The sequence below is a fragment of the Brachyhypopomus gauderio genome, unplaced genomic scaffold (assembly GCF_052324685.1).
Source record: "Brachyhypopomus gauderio isolate BG-103 unplaced genomic scaffold, BGAUD_0.2 sc363, whole genome shotgun sequence".
NCBI classification, from domain to species: Eukaryota; Metazoa; Chordata; class Actinopteri; order Gymnotiformes; family Hypopomidae; genus Brachyhypopomus; species Brachyhypopomus gauderio.
Genome location: NW_027507184.1, coordinates 1 through 13,802, shown reverse-complemented (window position 1 = coordinate 13,802; position 13,802 = coordinate 1). Strand labels below are relative to the sequence as shown.

The 13,802-nt window shown below is 40.5% G+C and overlaps 21 non-coding genes and 31 pseudogenes across 21 annotated transcripts; all 52 read left to right on the top strand.

The window, feature by feature from the left end:
* The first annotated feature begins 67 nt into the window (after nt 1-67).
* On the top strand, nt 68-186 carry LOC143505173 (5S ribosomal RNA; annotated as a pseudogene).
* A 127-nt stretch (nt 187-313) lies between these two features.
* LOC143505220 (5S ribosomal RNA) lies at nt 314-432 on the top strand. The gene has a single exon (XR_013127833.1). It is a non-coding gene; the product is annotated as a 5S ribosomal RNA (ribosomal RNA).
* A 214-nt stretch (nt 433-646) lies between these two features.
* LOC143505228 (5S ribosomal RNA) lies at nt 647-765 on the top strand (annotated as a pseudogene).
* Nucleotides 766-892: 127 nt separating this feature from the next.
* LOC143505209 (5S ribosomal RNA) lies at nt 893-1,011 on the top strand. Its single transcript, XR_013127832.1, has one exon. It is a non-coding gene; the product is annotated as a 5S ribosomal RNA (ribosomal RNA).
* A 108-nt stretch (nt 1,012-1,119) lies between these two features.
* On the top strand, nt 1,120-1,238 carry LOC143505135 (5S ribosomal RNA; annotated as a pseudogene).
* A 126-nt stretch (nt 1,239-1,364) lies between these two features.
* Nucleotides 1,365-1,483, top strand: LOC143505323 (5S ribosomal RNA; annotated as a pseudogene).
* Nucleotides 1,484-1,609: 126 nt separating this feature from the next.
* On the top strand, nt 1,610-1,728 carry LOC143505227 (5S ribosomal RNA; annotated as a pseudogene).
* Nucleotides 1,729-1,855: 127 nt separating this feature from the next.
* On the top strand, nt 1,856-1,974 carry LOC143505198 (5S ribosomal RNA). The gene has a single exon (XR_013127831.1). It is a non-coding gene; the product is annotated as a 5S ribosomal RNA (ribosomal RNA).
* Nucleotides 1,975-2,082: 108 nt separating this feature from the next.
* Nucleotides 2,083-2,201, top strand: LOC143505134 (5S ribosomal RNA; annotated as a pseudogene).
* Nucleotides 2,202-2,327: 126 nt separating this feature from the next.
* On the top strand, nt 2,328-2,446 carry LOC143505184 (5S ribosomal RNA; annotated as a pseudogene).
* A 127-nt stretch (nt 2,447-2,573) lies between these two features.
* LOC143505187 (5S ribosomal RNA) lies at nt 2,574-2,692 on the top strand. The gene has a single exon (XR_013127830.1). It is a non-coding gene; the product is annotated as a 5S ribosomal RNA (ribosomal RNA).
* Nucleotides 2,693-2,800: 108 nt separating this feature from the next.
* On the top strand, nt 2,801-2,919 carry LOC143505226 (5S ribosomal RNA; annotated as a pseudogene).
* A 127-nt stretch (nt 2,920-3,046) lies between these two features.
* LOC143505172 (5S ribosomal RNA) lies at nt 3,047-3,165 on the top strand (annotated as a pseudogene).
* A 127-nt stretch (nt 3,166-3,292) lies between these two features.
* Nucleotides 3,293-3,411, top strand: LOC143505175 (5S ribosomal RNA). Its single transcript, XR_013127829.1, has one exon. It is a non-coding gene; the product is annotated as a 5S ribosomal RNA (ribosomal RNA).
* Nucleotides 3,412-3,625: 214 nt separating this feature from the next.
* Nucleotides 3,626-3,744, top strand: LOC143505322 (5S ribosomal RNA; annotated as a pseudogene).
* A 372-nt stretch (nt 3,745-4,116) lies between these two features.
* On the top strand, nt 4,117-4,235 carry LOC143505163 (5S ribosomal RNA). Its single transcript, XR_013127827.1, has one exon. It is a non-coding gene; the product is annotated as a 5S ribosomal RNA (ribosomal RNA).
* Nucleotides 4,236-4,343: 108 nt separating this feature from the next.
* LOC143505133 (5S ribosomal RNA) lies at nt 4,344-4,462 on the top strand (annotated as a pseudogene).
* Nucleotides 4,463-4,588: 126 nt separating this feature from the next.
* LOC143505183 (5S ribosomal RNA) lies at nt 4,589-4,707 on the top strand (annotated as a pseudogene).
* Nucleotides 4,708-4,834: 127 nt separating this feature from the next.
* LOC143505151 (5S ribosomal RNA) lies at nt 4,835-4,953 on the top strand. The gene has a single exon (XR_013127826.1). It is a non-coding gene; the product is annotated as a 5S ribosomal RNA (ribosomal RNA).
* Nucleotides 4,954-5,061: 108 nt separating this feature from the next.
* On the top strand, nt 5,062-5,180 carry LOC143505225 (5S ribosomal RNA; annotated as a pseudogene).
* Nucleotides 5,181-5,307: 127 nt separating this feature from the next.
* On the top strand, nt 5,308-5,426 carry LOC143505139 (5S ribosomal RNA). The gene has a single exon (XR_013127825.1). It is a non-coding gene; the product is annotated as a 5S ribosomal RNA (ribosomal RNA).
* Nucleotides 5,427-5,640: 214 nt separating this feature from the next.
* LOC143505224 (5S ribosomal RNA) lies at nt 5,641-5,759 on the top strand (annotated as a pseudogene).
* Nucleotides 5,760-5,886: 127 nt separating this feature from the next.
* Nucleotides 5,887-6,005, top strand: LOC143505128 (5S ribosomal RNA). Its single transcript, XR_013127822.1, has one exon. It is a non-coding gene; the product is annotated as a 5S ribosomal RNA (ribosomal RNA).
* Nucleotides 6,006-6,219: 214 nt separating this feature from the next.
* On the top strand, nt 6,220-6,338 carry LOC143505223 (5S ribosomal RNA; annotated as a pseudogene).
* Nucleotides 6,339-6,465: 127 nt separating this feature from the next.
* LOC143505116 (5S ribosomal RNA) lies at nt 6,466-6,584 on the top strand. Its single transcript, XR_013127811.1, has one exon. It is a non-coding gene; the product is annotated as a 5S ribosomal RNA (ribosomal RNA).
* A 214-nt stretch (nt 6,585-6,798) lies between these two features.
* Nucleotides 6,799-6,917, top strand: LOC143505222 (5S ribosomal RNA; annotated as a pseudogene).
* A 127-nt stretch (nt 6,918-7,044) lies between these two features.
* On the top strand, nt 7,045-7,163 carry LOC143505119 (5S ribosomal RNA). Its single transcript, XR_013127814.1, has one exon. It is a non-coding gene; the product is annotated as a 5S ribosomal RNA (ribosomal RNA).
* Nucleotides 7,164-7,270: 107 nt separating this feature from the next.
* On the top strand, nt 7,271-7,389 carry LOC143505213 (5S ribosomal RNA; annotated as a pseudogene).
* A 127-nt stretch (nt 7,390-7,516) lies between these two features.
* LOC143505105 (5S ribosomal RNA) lies at nt 7,517-7,635 on the top strand. The gene has a single exon (XR_013127800.1). It is a non-coding gene; the product is annotated as a 5S ribosomal RNA (ribosomal RNA).
* Nucleotides 7,636-7,849: 214 nt separating this feature from the next.
* On the top strand, nt 7,850-7,968 carry LOC143505221 (5S ribosomal RNA; annotated as a pseudogene).
* A 127-nt stretch (nt 7,969-8,095) lies between these two features.
* On the top strand, nt 8,096-8,214 carry LOC143505094 (5S ribosomal RNA). Its single transcript, XR_013127789.1, has one exon. It is a non-coding gene; the product is annotated as a 5S ribosomal RNA (ribosomal RNA).
* Nucleotides 8,215-8,428: 214 nt separating this feature from the next.
* On the top strand, nt 8,429-8,547 carry LOC143505219 (5S ribosomal RNA; annotated as a pseudogene).
* A 127-nt stretch (nt 8,548-8,674) lies between these two features.
* Nucleotides 8,675-8,793, top strand: LOC143505082 (5S ribosomal RNA). Its single transcript, XR_013127777.1, has one exon. It is a non-coding gene; the product is annotated as a 5S ribosomal RNA (ribosomal RNA).
* Nucleotides 8,794-8,901: 108 nt separating this feature from the next.
* LOC143505132 (5S ribosomal RNA) lies at nt 8,902-9,020 on the top strand (annotated as a pseudogene).
* A 126-nt stretch (nt 9,021-9,146) lies between these two features.
* LOC143505319 (5S ribosomal RNA) lies at nt 9,147-9,265 on the top strand (annotated as a pseudogene).
* Nucleotides 9,266-9,391: 126 nt separating this feature from the next.
* Nucleotides 9,392-9,510, top strand: LOC143505218 (5S ribosomal RNA; annotated as a pseudogene).
* A 127-nt stretch (nt 9,511-9,637) lies between these two features.
* LOC143505071 (5S ribosomal RNA) lies at nt 9,638-9,756 on the top strand. Its single transcript, XR_013127764.1, has one exon. It is a non-coding gene; the product is annotated as a 5S ribosomal RNA (ribosomal RNA).
* A 108-nt stretch (nt 9,757-9,864) lies between these two features.
* LOC143505131 (5S ribosomal RNA) lies at nt 9,865-9,983 on the top strand (annotated as a pseudogene).
* Nucleotides 9,984-10,109: 126 nt separating this feature from the next.
* On the top strand, nt 10,110-10,228 carry LOC143505182 (5S ribosomal RNA; annotated as a pseudogene).
* Nucleotides 10,229-10,355: 127 nt separating this feature from the next.
* On the top strand, nt 10,356-10,474 carry LOC143505059 (5S ribosomal RNA). The gene has a single exon (XR_013127753.1). It is a non-coding gene; the product is annotated as a 5S ribosomal RNA (ribosomal RNA).
* A 108-nt stretch (nt 10,475-10,582) lies between these two features.
* LOC143505217 (5S ribosomal RNA) lies at nt 10,583-10,701 on the top strand (annotated as a pseudogene).
* Nucleotides 10,702-10,828: 127 nt separating this feature from the next.
* LOC143505171 (5S ribosomal RNA) lies at nt 10,829-10,947 on the top strand (annotated as a pseudogene).
* Nucleotides 10,948-11,074: 127 nt separating this feature from the next.
* Nucleotides 11,075-11,193, top strand: LOC143505352 (5S ribosomal RNA). Its single transcript, XR_013127861.1, has one exon. It is a non-coding gene; the product is annotated as a 5S ribosomal RNA (ribosomal RNA).
* Nucleotides 11,194-11,407: 214 nt separating this feature from the next.
* On the top strand, nt 11,408-11,526 carry LOC143505318 (5S ribosomal RNA; annotated as a pseudogene).
* Nucleotides 11,527-11,898: 372 nt separating this feature from the next.
* Nucleotides 11,899-12,017, top strand: LOC143505341 (5S ribosomal RNA). The gene has a single exon (XR_013127850.1). It is a non-coding gene; the product is annotated as a 5S ribosomal RNA (ribosomal RNA).
* A 108-nt stretch (nt 12,018-12,125) lies between these two features.
* On the top strand, nt 12,126-12,244 carry LOC143505130 (5S ribosomal RNA; annotated as a pseudogene).
* A 126-nt stretch (nt 12,245-12,370) lies between these two features.
* LOC143505181 (5S ribosomal RNA) lies at nt 12,371-12,489 on the top strand (annotated as a pseudogene).
* Nucleotides 12,490-12,616: 127 nt separating this feature from the next.
* LOC143505281 (5S ribosomal RNA) lies at nt 12,617-12,735 on the top strand. The gene has a single exon (XR_013127839.1). It is a non-coding gene; the product is annotated as a 5S ribosomal RNA (ribosomal RNA).
* A 108-nt stretch (nt 12,736-12,843) lies between these two features.
* LOC143505216 (5S ribosomal RNA) lies at nt 12,844-12,962 on the top strand (annotated as a pseudogene).
* Nucleotides 12,963-13,089: 127 nt separating this feature from the next.
* Nucleotides 13,090-13,208, top strand: LOC143505169 (5S ribosomal RNA). Its single transcript, XR_013127828.1, has one exon. It is a non-coding gene; the product is annotated as a 5S ribosomal RNA (ribosomal RNA).
* A 214-nt stretch (nt 13,209-13,422) lies between these two features.
* Nucleotides 13,423-13,541, top strand: LOC143505215 (5S ribosomal RNA; annotated as a pseudogene).
* Nucleotides 13,542-13,668: 127 nt separating this feature from the next.
* On the top strand, nt 13,669-13,787 carry LOC143505053 (5S ribosomal RNA). Its single transcript, XR_013127747.1, has one exon. It is a non-coding gene; the product is annotated as a 5S ribosomal RNA (ribosomal RNA).
* Nucleotides 13,788-13,802: the final 15 nt, after the last annotated feature.

Here is a 13,802-nt window from a genome sequence, read left to right as displayed (position 1 = left end):
AACTAGCAATGTCTGTTGTTCAGGTTTTGCTCTCATCATAAATAGGTCATCTTTGCATTGTTTTACGGCTTACGGCCACACCAACCTGAAAACGCCCGATCTCATTTGAAATAGGAAGCTAAATAGGTTTGGGCCAGGTTAATACTTGTATGGGAGACAGCTTGGGAATACCAGGTGCTGTGTGACTTTTATAGTTGAGTTGCTATTTACATTCAATTAGCAAGCTTAAAGGTGTTCTGCAAAAAAAACTAGCAATGTCTGTTGTTCAGGTTTTGCTCTCATTATAAATAGGTCATCTTTGCATTGTTTTACGGCTTACGGCCACACCAGCCTGAAAACGCCCGATCTCATTTGACCTCGGAAGCTAAGCTCGTTTGGGCCTGGTTAGTACTTGGATGGGAGACCACCTGGGAATACCAGGTGCTGTAAGCCTATTAGATTTAATTATCAAGCTAAATAGGTTTGGGCCAGGTTAATACTTGTATGGGAGACAGCTTGGGAATACCAGGTGCTGTGTGACTTTTATAGTTGAGTTGCTGTTTACATTCAATTAGCAAGCTTAAATGTGTTCTGCAAAAAAACTAGCAATTTCTGTTGTTCAGGTTTTGTTCTTGTTATAATTAGATAATCTTTGCATTGTTTTATGGCTTACGGCCACACCAGCCTGAAAACGCCCGATTTCATTTGACCTAGGAAGCTAAATAGGTTTAGGCCAGGTTAATACTTGTATGGGAGACAGCTTGGGAATACCAGGTGCTGTGTGACTTTTATAGTTGAGTTGCTATTTACATTCAATTAGCAAGCTTAAAGGTGTTCTGCAAAAAAAACTAGCAATGTCTGTTGTTCAGGTTTTGCTCTCATTATAAATAGGTCATCTTTGCATTCTTTTACGGCTTACGGCCACACCAGCCTGAAAACGCCCGATCTCATTTGACCTCGGAAGCTAAGCTCGTTTGGGCCTGGTTAGTACTTGGATGGGAGACCACCTGGGAATACCAGGTGCTGTAAGCCAATTAGATTTAATTATCAAGCTTAAATGTGTTCTGCAAAAAAACTAGCAATTTCTGTTGTTCAGGTTTTGCTCTTGTTATAATTAGATAATCTTTGCATTGTTTTATGGCTTACGGCCACACCAGCCTGAAAACGCCCGATCTCATTTGACCTAGGAAGCTAAATAGGTTTGGGCCAGGTTAATACTTGTATGGGAGACAGCTTGGGAATACCAGGTGCTGTGTGACTTTTATAGTTGAGTTGCTGTTTACATTCAATTAGCAAGCTTAAATGTGTTCTGCAAAAAAACTAGCAATTTCTGTTGTTCAGGTTTTGCTCTTGTTATAATTAGATAATCTTTGCATTGTTTTATGGCTTACGGCCACACCGGCCTGAAAACGCCCGATTTCATTTGACCTAGGAAGCTAAATAGGTTTAGGCCAGGTTAATACTTGTATGGGAGACAGCTTGGGAATACCAGGTGCTGTGTGACTTTTATAGTTGAGTTGCTGTTTACATTCAATTAGCAAGCTTAAATGTGTTCTGCAAAAAAACTAGCAATTTCTGTTGTTCAGGTTTTGCTCTTGTTATAATTAGATAATCTTTGCATTGTTTTATGGCTTACGGCCACACCAGCCTGAAAACGCCCGATTTCATTTGACCTAGGAAGCTAAATAGGTTTAGGCCAGGTTAATACTTGTATGGGAGACAGCTTGGGAATACCAGGTGCTGTGTGACTTTTATAGTTGAGTTGCTATTTACATTCAATTAGCAAGCTTAAAGGTGTTCTGCAAAAAAAACTAGCAATGTCTGTTGTTCAGGTTTTGCTCTCATTATAAATAGGTCATCTTTGCATTCTTTTACGGCTTACGGCCACACCAGCCTGAAAACGCCCGATCTCATTTGACCTCGGAAGCTAAGCTCGTTTGGGCCTGGTTAGTACTTGGATGGGAGACCACCTGGGAATACCAGGTGCTGTAAGCCAATTAGATTTAATTATCAAGCTTAAATGTGTTCTGCAAAAAAACTAGCAATTTCTGTTGTTCAGGTTTTGCTCTTGTTATAATTAGATAATCTTTGCATTGTTTTATGGCTTACGGCCACACCAGCCTGAAAACGCCCGATCTCATTTGACCTAGGAAGCTAAATAGGTTTGGGCCAGGTTAATACTTGTATGGGAGACAGCTTGGGAATACCAGGTGCTGTGTGACTTTTATAGTTGAGTTGCTGTTTACATTCAATTAGCAAGCTTAAATGTGTTCTGCAAAAAAACTAGCAATTTCTGTTGTTCAGGTTTTGCTCTTGTTATAATTAGATAATCTTTGCATTGTTTTATGGCTTGCGGCCACACCAGCCTGAAAACGCCCGATCTCATTTGACCTCGGAAGCTAAATAGGTTTTGGCCAGGTTAATACTTGTATGGGGGACAGCTTGGGAATACCAGGTGCTGTGTGACTTTTATAGTTGAGTTGCTATTTACATTCAATTAGCAAGCTTAAAGGTGTTCTGCAAAACAAACTAGCAATGTCTGTTGTTCAGGTTTTGCTCTCATTATAAATAGGTCATCTTTGCATTCTTTTACGGCTTACGGCCACACCAGCCTGAAAACGCCCGATCTCATTTGACCTCGGAAGCTAAGCTCGTTTGGGCCTGGTTAGTACTTGGATGGGAGACCACCTGGGAATACCAGGTGCTGTAAGCCAATTAGATTTAATTATCAAGCTTAAATGTGTTCTGCAAAAAAACTAGCAATTTCTGTTGTTCAGGTTTTGCTCTTGTTATAATTAGATAATCTTTGCATTGTTTTATGGCTTACGGCCACACCAGCCTGAAAACGCCCGATTTCATTTGACCTAGGAAGCTAAATAGGTTTAGGCCAGGTTAATACTTGTATGGGAGACAGCTTGGGAATACCAGGTGCTGTGTGACTTTTATAGTTGAGTTGCTATTTACATTCAATTAGCAAGCTTAAAGGTGTTCTGCAAAAAAAACTAGCAATGTCTGTTGTTCAGGTTTTGCTCTCATCATAAATAGGTCATCTTTGCATTGTTTTACGGCTTACGGCCACACCAACCTGAAAACGCCCGATCTCATTTGAAATAGGAAGCTAAATAGGTTTGGGCCAGGTTAATACTTGTATGGGAGACAGCTTGGGAATACCAGGTGCTGTGTGACTTTTATAGTTGAGTTGCTATTTACATTCAATTAGCAAGCTTAAAGGTGTTCTGCAAAAAAAACTAGCAATGTCTGTTGTTCAGGTTTTGCTCTCATTATAAATAGGTCATCTTTGCATTGTTTTACGGCTTACGGCCACACCAGCCTGAAAACGCCCGATCTCATTTGACCTCGGAAGCTAAGCTCGTTTGGGCCTGGTTAGTACTTGGATGGGAGACCACCTGGGAATACCAGGTGCTGTAAGCCTATTAGATTTAATTATCAAGCTAAATAGGTTTGGGCCAGGTTAATACTTGTATGGGAGACAGCTTGGGAATACCAGGTGCTGTGTGACTTTTATAGTTGAGTTGCTGTTTACATTCAATTAGCAAGCTTAAATGTGTTCTGCAAAAAAACTAGCAATTTCTGTTGTTCAGGTTTTGCTCTTGTTATAATTAGATAATCTTTGCATTGTTTTATGGCTTACGGCCACACCGGCCTGAAAACGCCCGATTTCATTTGACCTAGGAAGCTAAATAGGTTTAGGCCAGGTTAATACTTGTATGGGAGACAGCTTGGGAATACCAGGTGCTGTGTGACTTTTATAGTTGAGTTGCTGTTTACATTCAATTAGCAAGCTTAAATGTGTTCTGCAAAAAAACTAGCAATTTCTGTTGTTCAGGTTTTGCTCTTGTTATAATTAGATAATCTTTGCATTGTTTTATGGCTTACGGCCACACCAGCCTGAAAACGCCCGATTTCATTTGACCTAGGAAGCTAAATAGGTTTTGGCCAGGTTAATACTTGTATGGGGGACAGCTTGGGAATACCAGGTGCTGTGTGACTTTTATAGTTGAGTTGCTATTTACATTCAATTAGCAAGCTTAAAGGTGTTCTGCAAAACAAACTAGCAATGTCTGTTGTTCAGGTTTTGCTCTCATTATAAATAGGTCATCTTTGCATTCTTTTACGGCTTACGGCCACACCAGCCTGAAAACGCCCGATCTCATTTGACCTCGGAAGCTAAGCTCGTTTGGGCCTGGTTAGTACTTGGATGGGAGACCACCTGGGAATACCAGGTGCTGTAAGCCAATTAGATTTAATTATCAAGCTTAAATGTGTTCTGCAAAAAAACTAGCAATTTCTGTTGTTCAGGTTTTGCTCTTGTTATAATTAGATAATCTTTGCATTGTTTTATGGCTTACGGCCACACCAGCCTGAAAACGCCCGATCTCATTTGACCTAGGAAGCTAAATAGGTTTGGGCCAGGTTAATACTTGTATGGGAGACAGCTTGGGAATACCAGGTGCTGTGTGACTTTTATAGTTGAGTTGCTGTTTACATTCAATTAGCAAGCTTAAATGTGTTCTGCAAAAAAACTAGCAATTTCTGTTGTTCAGGTTTTGCTCTTGTTATAATTAGATAATCTTTGCATTGTTTTATGGCTTGCGGCCACACCAGCCTGAAAACGCCCGATCTCATTTGACCTCGGAAGCTAAATAGGTTTTGGCCAGGTTAATACTTGTATGGGGGACAGCTTGGGAATACCAGGTGCTGTGTGACTTTTATAGTTGAGTTGCTATTTACATTCAATTAGCAAGCTTAAAGGTGTTCTGCAAAACAAACTAGCAATGTCTGTTGTTCAGGTTTTGCTCTCATTATAAATAGGTCATCTTTGCATTCTTTTACGGCTTACGGCCACACCAGCCTGAAAACGCCCGATCTCATTTGACCTCGGAAGCTAAGCTCGTTTGGGCCTGGTTAGTACTTGGATGGGAGACCACCTGGGAATACCAGGTGCTGTAAGCCAATTAGATTTAATTATCAAGCTTAAATGTGTTCTGCAAAAAAACTAGCAATTTCTGTTGTTCAGGTTTTGCTCTTGTTATAATTAGATAATCTTTGCATTGTTTTATGGCTTACGGCCACACCAGCCTGAAAACGCCCGATTTCATTTGACCTAGGAAGCTAAATAGGTTTAGGCCAGGTTAATACTTGTATGGGAGACAGCTTGGGAATACCAGGTGCTGTGTGACTTTTATAGTTGAGTTGCTATTTACATTCAATTAGCAAGCTTAAAGGTGTTCTGCAAAAAAAACTAGCAATGTCTGTTGTTCAGGTTTTGCTCTCATTATAAATAGGTCATCTTTGCATTGTTTTACGGCTTACGGCCACACCAGCCTGAAAACGCCCGATCTCATTTGACCTCGGAAGCTAAGCTCGTTTGGGCCTGGTTAGTACTTGGATGGGAGACCACCTGGGAATACCAGGTGCTGTAAGCCTATTAGATTTAATTATCAAGCTAAATAGGTTTGGGCCAGGTTAATACTTGTATGGGAGACAGCTTGGGAATGCCAGGTGCTGTGTGACTTTTATAGTTGAGTTGCTGTTTACATTCAATTAGCAAGCTTAAATGTGTTCTGCAAAAAAACTAGCAATTTCTGTTGTTCAGGTTTTGCTCTTGTTATAATTAGATCATCTTTGCATTGTTTTATGGCTTACGGCCACACCAGCCTGAAAACGCCCGATTTCATTTGACCTAGGAAGCTAAATAGGTTTAGGCCAGGTTAATACTTGTATGGGAGACAGCTTGGGAATACCAGGTGCTGTGTGACTTTTATAGTTGAGTTGCTATTTACATTCAATTAGCAAGCTTAAAGGTGTTCTGCAAAAAAAACTAGCAATGTCTGTTGTTCAGGTTTTGCTCTCATTATAAATAGGTCATCTTTGCATTGTTTTACGGCTTACGGCCACACCAGCCTGAAAACGCCCGATCTCATTTGACCTCGGAAGCTAAGCTCGTTTGGGCCTGGTTAGTACTTGGATGGGAGACCACCTGGGAATACCAGGTGCTGTAAGCCTATTAGATTTAATTATCAAGCTAAATAGGTTTGGGCCAGGTTAATACTTGTATGGGAGACAGCTTGGGAATACCAGGTGCTGTGTGACTTTTATAGTTGAGTTGCTGTTTACATTCAATTAGCAAGCTTAAATGTGTTCTGCAAAAAAACTAGCAATTTCTGTTGTTCAGGTTTTGTTCTTGTTATAATTAGATAATCTTTGCATTGTTTTATGGCTTACGGCCACACCAGCCTGAAAACGCCCGATTTCATTTGACCTAGGAAGCTAAATAGGTTTAGGCCAGGTTAATACTTGTATGGGAGACAGCTTGGGAATACCAGGTGCTGTGTGACTTTTATAGTTGAGTTGCTATTTACATTCAATTAGCAAGCTTAAAGGTGTTCTGCAAAAAAAACTAGCAATGTCTGTTGTTCAGGTTTTGCTCTCATTATAAATAGGTCATCTTTGCATTGTTTTACGGCTTACGGCCACACCAGCCTGAAAACGCCCGATCTCATTTGACCTCGGAAGCTAAGCTCGTTTGGGCCTGGTTAGTACTTGGATGGGAGACCACCTGGGAATACCAGGTGCTGTAAGCCTATTAGATTTAATTATCAAGCTAAATAGGTTTGGGCCAGGTTAATACTTGTATGGGAGACAGCTTGGGAATACCAGGTGCTGTGTGACTTTTATAGTTGAGTTGCTGTTTACATTCAATTAGCAAGCTTAAATGTGTTCTGCAAAAAAACTAGCAATTTCTGTTGTTCAGGTTTTGCTCTTGTTATAATTAGATAATCTTTGCATTGTTTTATGGCTTACGGCCACACCAGCCTGAAAACGCCCGATTTCATTTGACCTAGGAAGCTAAATAGGTTTAGGCCAGGTTAATACTTGTATGGGAGACAGCTTGGGAATACCAGGTGCTGTGTGACTTTTATAGTTGAGTTGCTATTTACATTCAATTAGCAAGCTTAAAGGTGTTCTGCAAAAAAAACTAGCAATGTCTGTTGTTCAGGTTTTGCTCTCATTATAAATAGGTCATCTTTGCATTGTTTTACGGCTTACGGCCACACCAGCCTGAAAACGCCCGATCTCATTTGACCTCGGAAGCTAAGCTCGTTTGGGCCTGGTTAGTACTTGGATGGGAGACCACCTGGGAATACCAGGTACTGTAAGCCTATTAGATTTAATTATCAAGCTTAAATGTGTTCTGCAAAAATCTAGCAATTTCTGTTGTTCAGGTTTTGCTCTTGTTATAATTAGATAATCTTTGCATTGTTTTATGGCTTACGGCCACACCAGCCTGAAAACGCCCGATCCTATTTGACCTAGGAAGCTAAATAGGTTTAGGCCAGGTTAATACTTGTATGGGAGACAGCTTGGGAATACCAGGTGCTGTGTGACTTTTATAGTTGAGTTGCTATTTACATTCAATTAGCAAGCTTAAAGGTGTTCTGCAAAAAAAACTAGCAATGTCTGTTGTTCAGGTTTTGCTCTCATTATAAATAGGTCATCTTTGCATTGTTTTACGGCTTACGGCCACACCAGCCTGAAAACGCCCGATCTCATTTGACCTCGGAAGCTAAGCTCGTTTGGGCCTGGTTAGTACTTGGATGGGAGACCACCTGGGAATACCAGGTGCTGTAAGCCTATTAGATTTAATTATCAAGCTAAATAGGTTTGGGCCAGGTTAATACTTGTATGGGAGACAGCTTGGGAATACCAGGTGCTGTGTGACTTTTATAGTTGAGTTGCTGTTTACATTCAATTAGCAAGCTTAAATGTGTTCTGCAAAAAAACTAGCAATTTCTGTTGTTCAGGTTTTGCTCTTGTTATAATTAGATAATCTTTGCATTGTTTTATGGCTTACGGCCACACCAGCCTGAAAACGCCCGATTTCATTTGACCTAGGAAGCTAAATAGGTTTAGGCCAGGTTAATACTTGTATGGGAGACAGCTTGGGAATACCAGGTGCTGTGTGACTTTTATAGTTGAGTTGCTATTTACATTCAATTAGCAAGCTTAAAGGTGTTCTGCAAAAAAAACTAGCAATGTCTGTTGTTCAGGTTTTGCTCTCATTATAAATAGGTCATCTTTGCATTGTTTTACGGCTTACGGCCACACCAGCCTGAAAACGCCCGATCTCATTTGACCTCGGAAGCTAAGCTCGTTTGGGCCTGGTTAGTACTTGGATGGGAGACCACCTGGGAATACCAGGTGCTGTAAGCCTATTAGATTTAATTATCAAGCTAAATAGGTTTGGGCCAGGTTAATACTTGTATGGGAGACAGCTTGGGAATACCAGGTGCTGTGTGACTTTTATAGTTGAGTTGCTGTTTACATTCAATTAGCAAGCTTAAATGTGTTCTGCAAAAAAACTAGCAATTTCTGTTGTTCAGGTTTTGTTCTTGTTATAATTAGATAATCTTTGCATTGTTTTATGGCTTACGGCCACACCAGCCTGAAAACGCCCGATTTCATTTGACCTAGGAAGCTAAATAGGTTTAGGCCAGGTTAATACTTGTATGGGAGACAGCTTGGGAATACCAGGTGCTGTGTGACTTTTATAGTTGAGTTGCTATTTACATTCAATTAGCAAGCTTAAAGGTGTTCTGCAAAAAAAACTAGCAATGTCTGTTGTTCAGGTTTTGCTCTCATTATAAATAGGTCATCTTTGCATTCTTTTACGGCTTACGGCCACACCAGCCTGAAAACGCCCGATCTCATTTGACCTCGGAAGCTAAGCTCGTTTGGGCCTGGTTAGTACTTGGATGGGAGACCACCTGGGAATACCAGGTGCTGTAAGCCAATTAGATTTAATTATCAAGCTTAAATGTGTTCTGCAAAAAAACTAGCAATTTCTGTTGTTCAGGTTTTGCTCTTGTTATAATTAGATAATCTTTGCATTGTTTTATGGCTTACGGCCACACCAGCCTGAAAACGCCCGATCTCATTTGACCTAGGAAGCTAAATAGGTTTGGGCCAGGTTAATACTTGTATGGGAGACAGCTTGGGAATACCAGGTGCTGTGTGACTTTTATAGTTGAGTTGCTGTTTACATTCAATTAGCAAGCTTAAATGTGTTCTGCAAAAAAACTAGCAATTTCTGTTGTTCAGGTTTTGCTCTTGTTATAATTAGATAATCTTTGCATTGTTTTATGGCTTACGGCCACACCGGCCTGAAAACGCCCGATTTCATTTGACCTAGGAAGCTAAATAGGTTTAGGCCAGGTTAATACTTGTATGGGAGACAGCTTGGGAATACCAGGTGCTGTGTGACTTTTATAGTTGAGTTGCTGTTTACATTCAATTAGCAAGCTTAAATGTGTTCTGCAAAAAAACTAGCAATTTCTGTTGTTCAGGTTTTGCTCTTGTTATAATTAGATAATCTTTGCATTGTTTTATGGCTTACGGCCACACCAGCCTGAAAACGCCCGATTTCATTTGACCTAGGAAGCTAAATAGGTTTAGGCCAGGTTAATACTTGTATGGGAGACAGCTTGGGAATACCAGGTGCTGTGTGACTTTTATAGTTGAGTTGCTATTTACATTCAATTAGCAAGCTTAAAGGTGTTCTGCAAAAAAAACTAGCAATGTCTGTTGTTCAGGTTTTGCTCTCATTATAAATAGGTCATCTTTGCATTCTTTTACGGCTTACGGCCACACCAGCCTGAAAACGCCCGATCTCATTTGACCTCGGAAGCTAAGCTCGTTTGGGCCTGGTTAGTACTTGGATGGGAGACCACCTGGGAATACCAGGTGCTGTAAGCCAATTAGATTTAATTATCAAGCTTAAATGTGTTCTGCAAAAAAACTAGCAATTTCTGTTGTTCAGGTTTTGCTCTTGTTATAATTAGATAATCTTTGCATTGTTTTATGGCTTACGGCCACACCAGCCTGAAAACGCCCGATCTCATTTGACCTAGGAAGCTAAATAGGTTTGGGCCAGGTTAATACTTGTATGGGAGACAGCTTGGGAATACCAGGTGCTGTGTGACTTTTATAGTTGAGTTGCTGTTTACATTCAATTAGCAAGCTTAAATGTGTTCTGCAAAAAAACTAGCAATTTCTGTTGTTCAGGTTTTGCTCTTGTTATAATTAGATAATCTTTGCATTGTTTTATGGCTTGCGGCCACACCAGCCTGAAAACGCCCGATCTCATTTGACCTCGGAAGCTAAATAGGTTTTGGCCAGGTTAATACTTGTATGGGGGACAGCTTGGGAATACCAGGTGCTGTGTGACTTTTATAGTTGAGTTGCTATTTACATTCAATTAGCAAGCTTAAAGGTGTTCTGCAAAACAAACTAGCAATGTCTGTTGTTCAGGTTTTGCTCTCATTATAAATAGGTCATCTTTGCATTCTTTTACGGCTTACGGCCACACCAGCCTGAAAACGCCCGATCTCATTTGACCTCGGAAGCTAAGCTCGTTTGGGCCTGGTTAGTACTTGGATGGGAGACCACCTGGGAATACCAGGTGCTGTAAGCCAATTAGATTTAATTATCAAGCTTAAATGTGTTCTGCAAAAAAACTAGCAATTTCTGTTGTTCAGGTTTTGCTCTTGTTATAATTAGATAATCTTTGCATTGTTTTATGGCTTACGGCCACACCAGCCTGAAAACGCCCGATTTCATTTGACCTAGGAAGCTAAATAGGTTTAGGCCAGGTTAATACTTGTATGGGAGACAGCTTGGGAATACCAGGTGCTGTGTGACTTTTATAGTTGAGTTGCTATTTACATTCAATTAGCAAGCTTAAAGGTGTTCTGCAAAAAAAACTAGCAATGTCTGTTGTTCAGGTTTTGCTCTCATCATAAATAGGTCATCTTTGCATTGTTTTACGGCTTACGGCCACACCAACCTGAAAACGCCCGATCTCATTTGAAATAGGAAGCTAAATAGGTTTGGGCCAGGTTAATACTTGTATGGGAGACAGCTTGGGAATACCAGGTGCTGTGTGACTTTTATAGTTGAGTTGCTATTTACATTCAATTAGCAAGCTTAAAGGTGTTCTGCAAAAAAAACTAGCAATGTCTGTTGTTCAGGTTTTGCTCTCATTATAAATAGGTCATCTTTGCATTGTTTTACGGCTTACGGCCACACCAGCCTGAAAACGCCCGATCTCATTTGACCTCGGAAGCTAAGCTCGTTTGGGCCTGGTTAGTACTTGGATGGGAGACCACCTGGGAATACCAGGTGCTGTAAGCCTATTAGATTTAATTATCAAGCTAAATAGGTTTGGGCCAGGTTAATACTTGTATGGGAGACAGCTTGGGAATACCAGGTGCTGTGTGACTTTTATAGTTGAGTTGCTGTTTACATTCAATTAGCAAGCTTAAATGTGTTCTGCAAAAAAACTAGCAATTTCTGTTGTTCAGGTTTTGCTCTTGTTATAATTAGATAATCTTTGCATTGTTTTATGGCTTACGGCCACACCGGCCTGAAAACGCCCGATTTCATTTGACCTAGGAAGCTAAATAGGTTTAGGCCAGGTTAATACTTGTATGGGAGACAGCTTGGGAATACCAGGTGCTGTGTGACTTTTATAGTTGAGTTGCTGTTTACATTCAATTAGCAAGCTTAAATGTGTTCTGCAAAAAAACTAGCAATTTCTGTTGTTCAGGTTTTGCTCTTGTTATAATTAGATAATCTTTGCATTGTTTTATGGCTTACGGCCACACCAGCCTGAAAACGCCCGATTTCATTTGACCTAGGAAGCTAAATAGGTTTTGGCCAGGTTAATACTTGTATGGGGGACAGCTTGGGAATACCAGGTGCTGTGTGACTTTTATAGTTGAGTTGCTATTTACATTCAATTAGCAAGCTTAAAGGTGTTCTGCAAAACAAACTAGCAATGTCTGTTGTTCAGGTTTTGCTCTCATTATAAATAGGTCATCTTTGCATTCTTTTACGGCTTACGGCCACACCAGCCTGAAAACGCCCGATCTCATTTGACCTCGGAAGCTAAGCTCGTTTGGGCCTGGTTAGTACTTGGATGGGAGACCACCTGGGAATACCAGGTGCTGTAAGCCAATTAGATTTAATTATCAAGCTTAAATGTGTTCTGCAAAAAAACTAGCAATTTCTGTTGTTCAGGTTTTGCTCTTGTTATAATTAGATAATCTTTGCATTGTTTTATGGCTTACGGCCACACCAGCCTGAAAACGCCCGATCTCATTTGACCTAGGAAGCTAAATAGGTTTGGGCCAGGTTAATACTTGTATGGGAGACAGCTTGGGAATACCAGGTGCTGTGTGACTTTTATAGTTGAGTTGCTGTTTACATTCAATTAGCAAGCTTAAATGTGTTCTGCAAAAAAACTAGCAATTTCTGTTGTTCAGGTTTTGCTCTTGTTATAATTAGATAATCTTTGCATTGTTTTATGGCTTGCGGCCACACCAGCCTGAAAACGCCCGATCTCATTTGACCTCGGAAGCTAAATAGGTTTTGGCCAGGTTAATACTTGTATGGGGGACAGCTTGGGAATACCAGGTGCTGTGTGACTTTTATAGTTGAGTTGCTATTTACATTCAATTAGCAAGCTTAAAGGTGTTCTGCAAAACAAACTAGCAATGTCTGTTGTTCAGGTTTTGCTCTCATTATAAATAGGTCATCTTTGCATTCTTTTACGGCTTACGGCCACACCAGCCTGAAAACGCCCGATCTCATTTGACCTCGGAAGCTAAGCTCGTTTGGGCCTGGTTAGTACTTGGATGGGAGACCACCTGGGAATACCAGGTGCTGTAAGCCAATTAGATTTAATTATCAAGCTTAAATGTGTTCTGCAAAAAAACTAGCAATTTCTGTTGTTCAGGTTTTGCTCTTGTTATAATTAGATAATCTTTGCATTGTTTTATGGCTTACGGCCACACCAGCCTGAAAACGCCCGATTTCATTTGACCTAGGAAGCTAAATAGGTTTAGGCCAGGTTAATACTTGTATGGGAGACAGCTTGGGAATACCAGGTGCTGTGTGACTTTTATAGTTGAGTTGCTATTTACATTCAATTAGCAAGCTTAAAGGTGTTCTGCAAAAAAAACTAGCAATGTCTGTTGTTCAGGTTTTGCTCTCATTATAAATAGGTCATCTTTGCATTGTTTTACGGCTTACGGCCACACCAGCCTGAAAACGCCCGATCTCATTTGACCTCGGAAGCTAAGCTCGTTTGGGCCTGGTTAGTACTTGGATGGGAGACCACCTGGGAATACCAGGTGCTGTAAGCCTATTAGATTTAATTATCAAGCTAAATAGGTTTGGGCCAGGTTAATACTTGTATGGGAGACAGCTTGGGAATGCCAGGTGCTGTGTGACTTTTATAGTTGAGTTGCTGTTTACATTCAATTAGCAAGCTTAAATGTGTTCTGCAAAAAAACTAGCAATTTCTGTTGTTCAGGTTTTGCTCTTGTTATAATTAGATCATCTTTGCATTGTTTTATGGCTTACGGCCACACCAGCCTGAAAACGCCCGATTTCATTTGACCTAGGAAGCTAAATAGGTTTAGGCCAGGTTAATACTTGTATGGGAGACAGCTTGGGAATACCAGGTGCTGTGTGACTTTTATAGTTGAGTTGCTATTTACATTCAATTAGCAAGCTTAAAGGTGTTCTGCAAAAAAAACTAGCAATGTCTGTTGTTCAGGTTTTGCTCTCATTATAAATAGGTCATCTTTGCATTGTTTTACGGCTTACGGCCACACCAGCCTGAAAACGCCCGATCTCATTTGACCTCGGAAGCTAAGCTCGTTTGGGCCTGGTTAGTACTTGGATGGGAGACCACCTGGGAATACCAGGTGCTGTAAGCCTATTAGATTTAATTA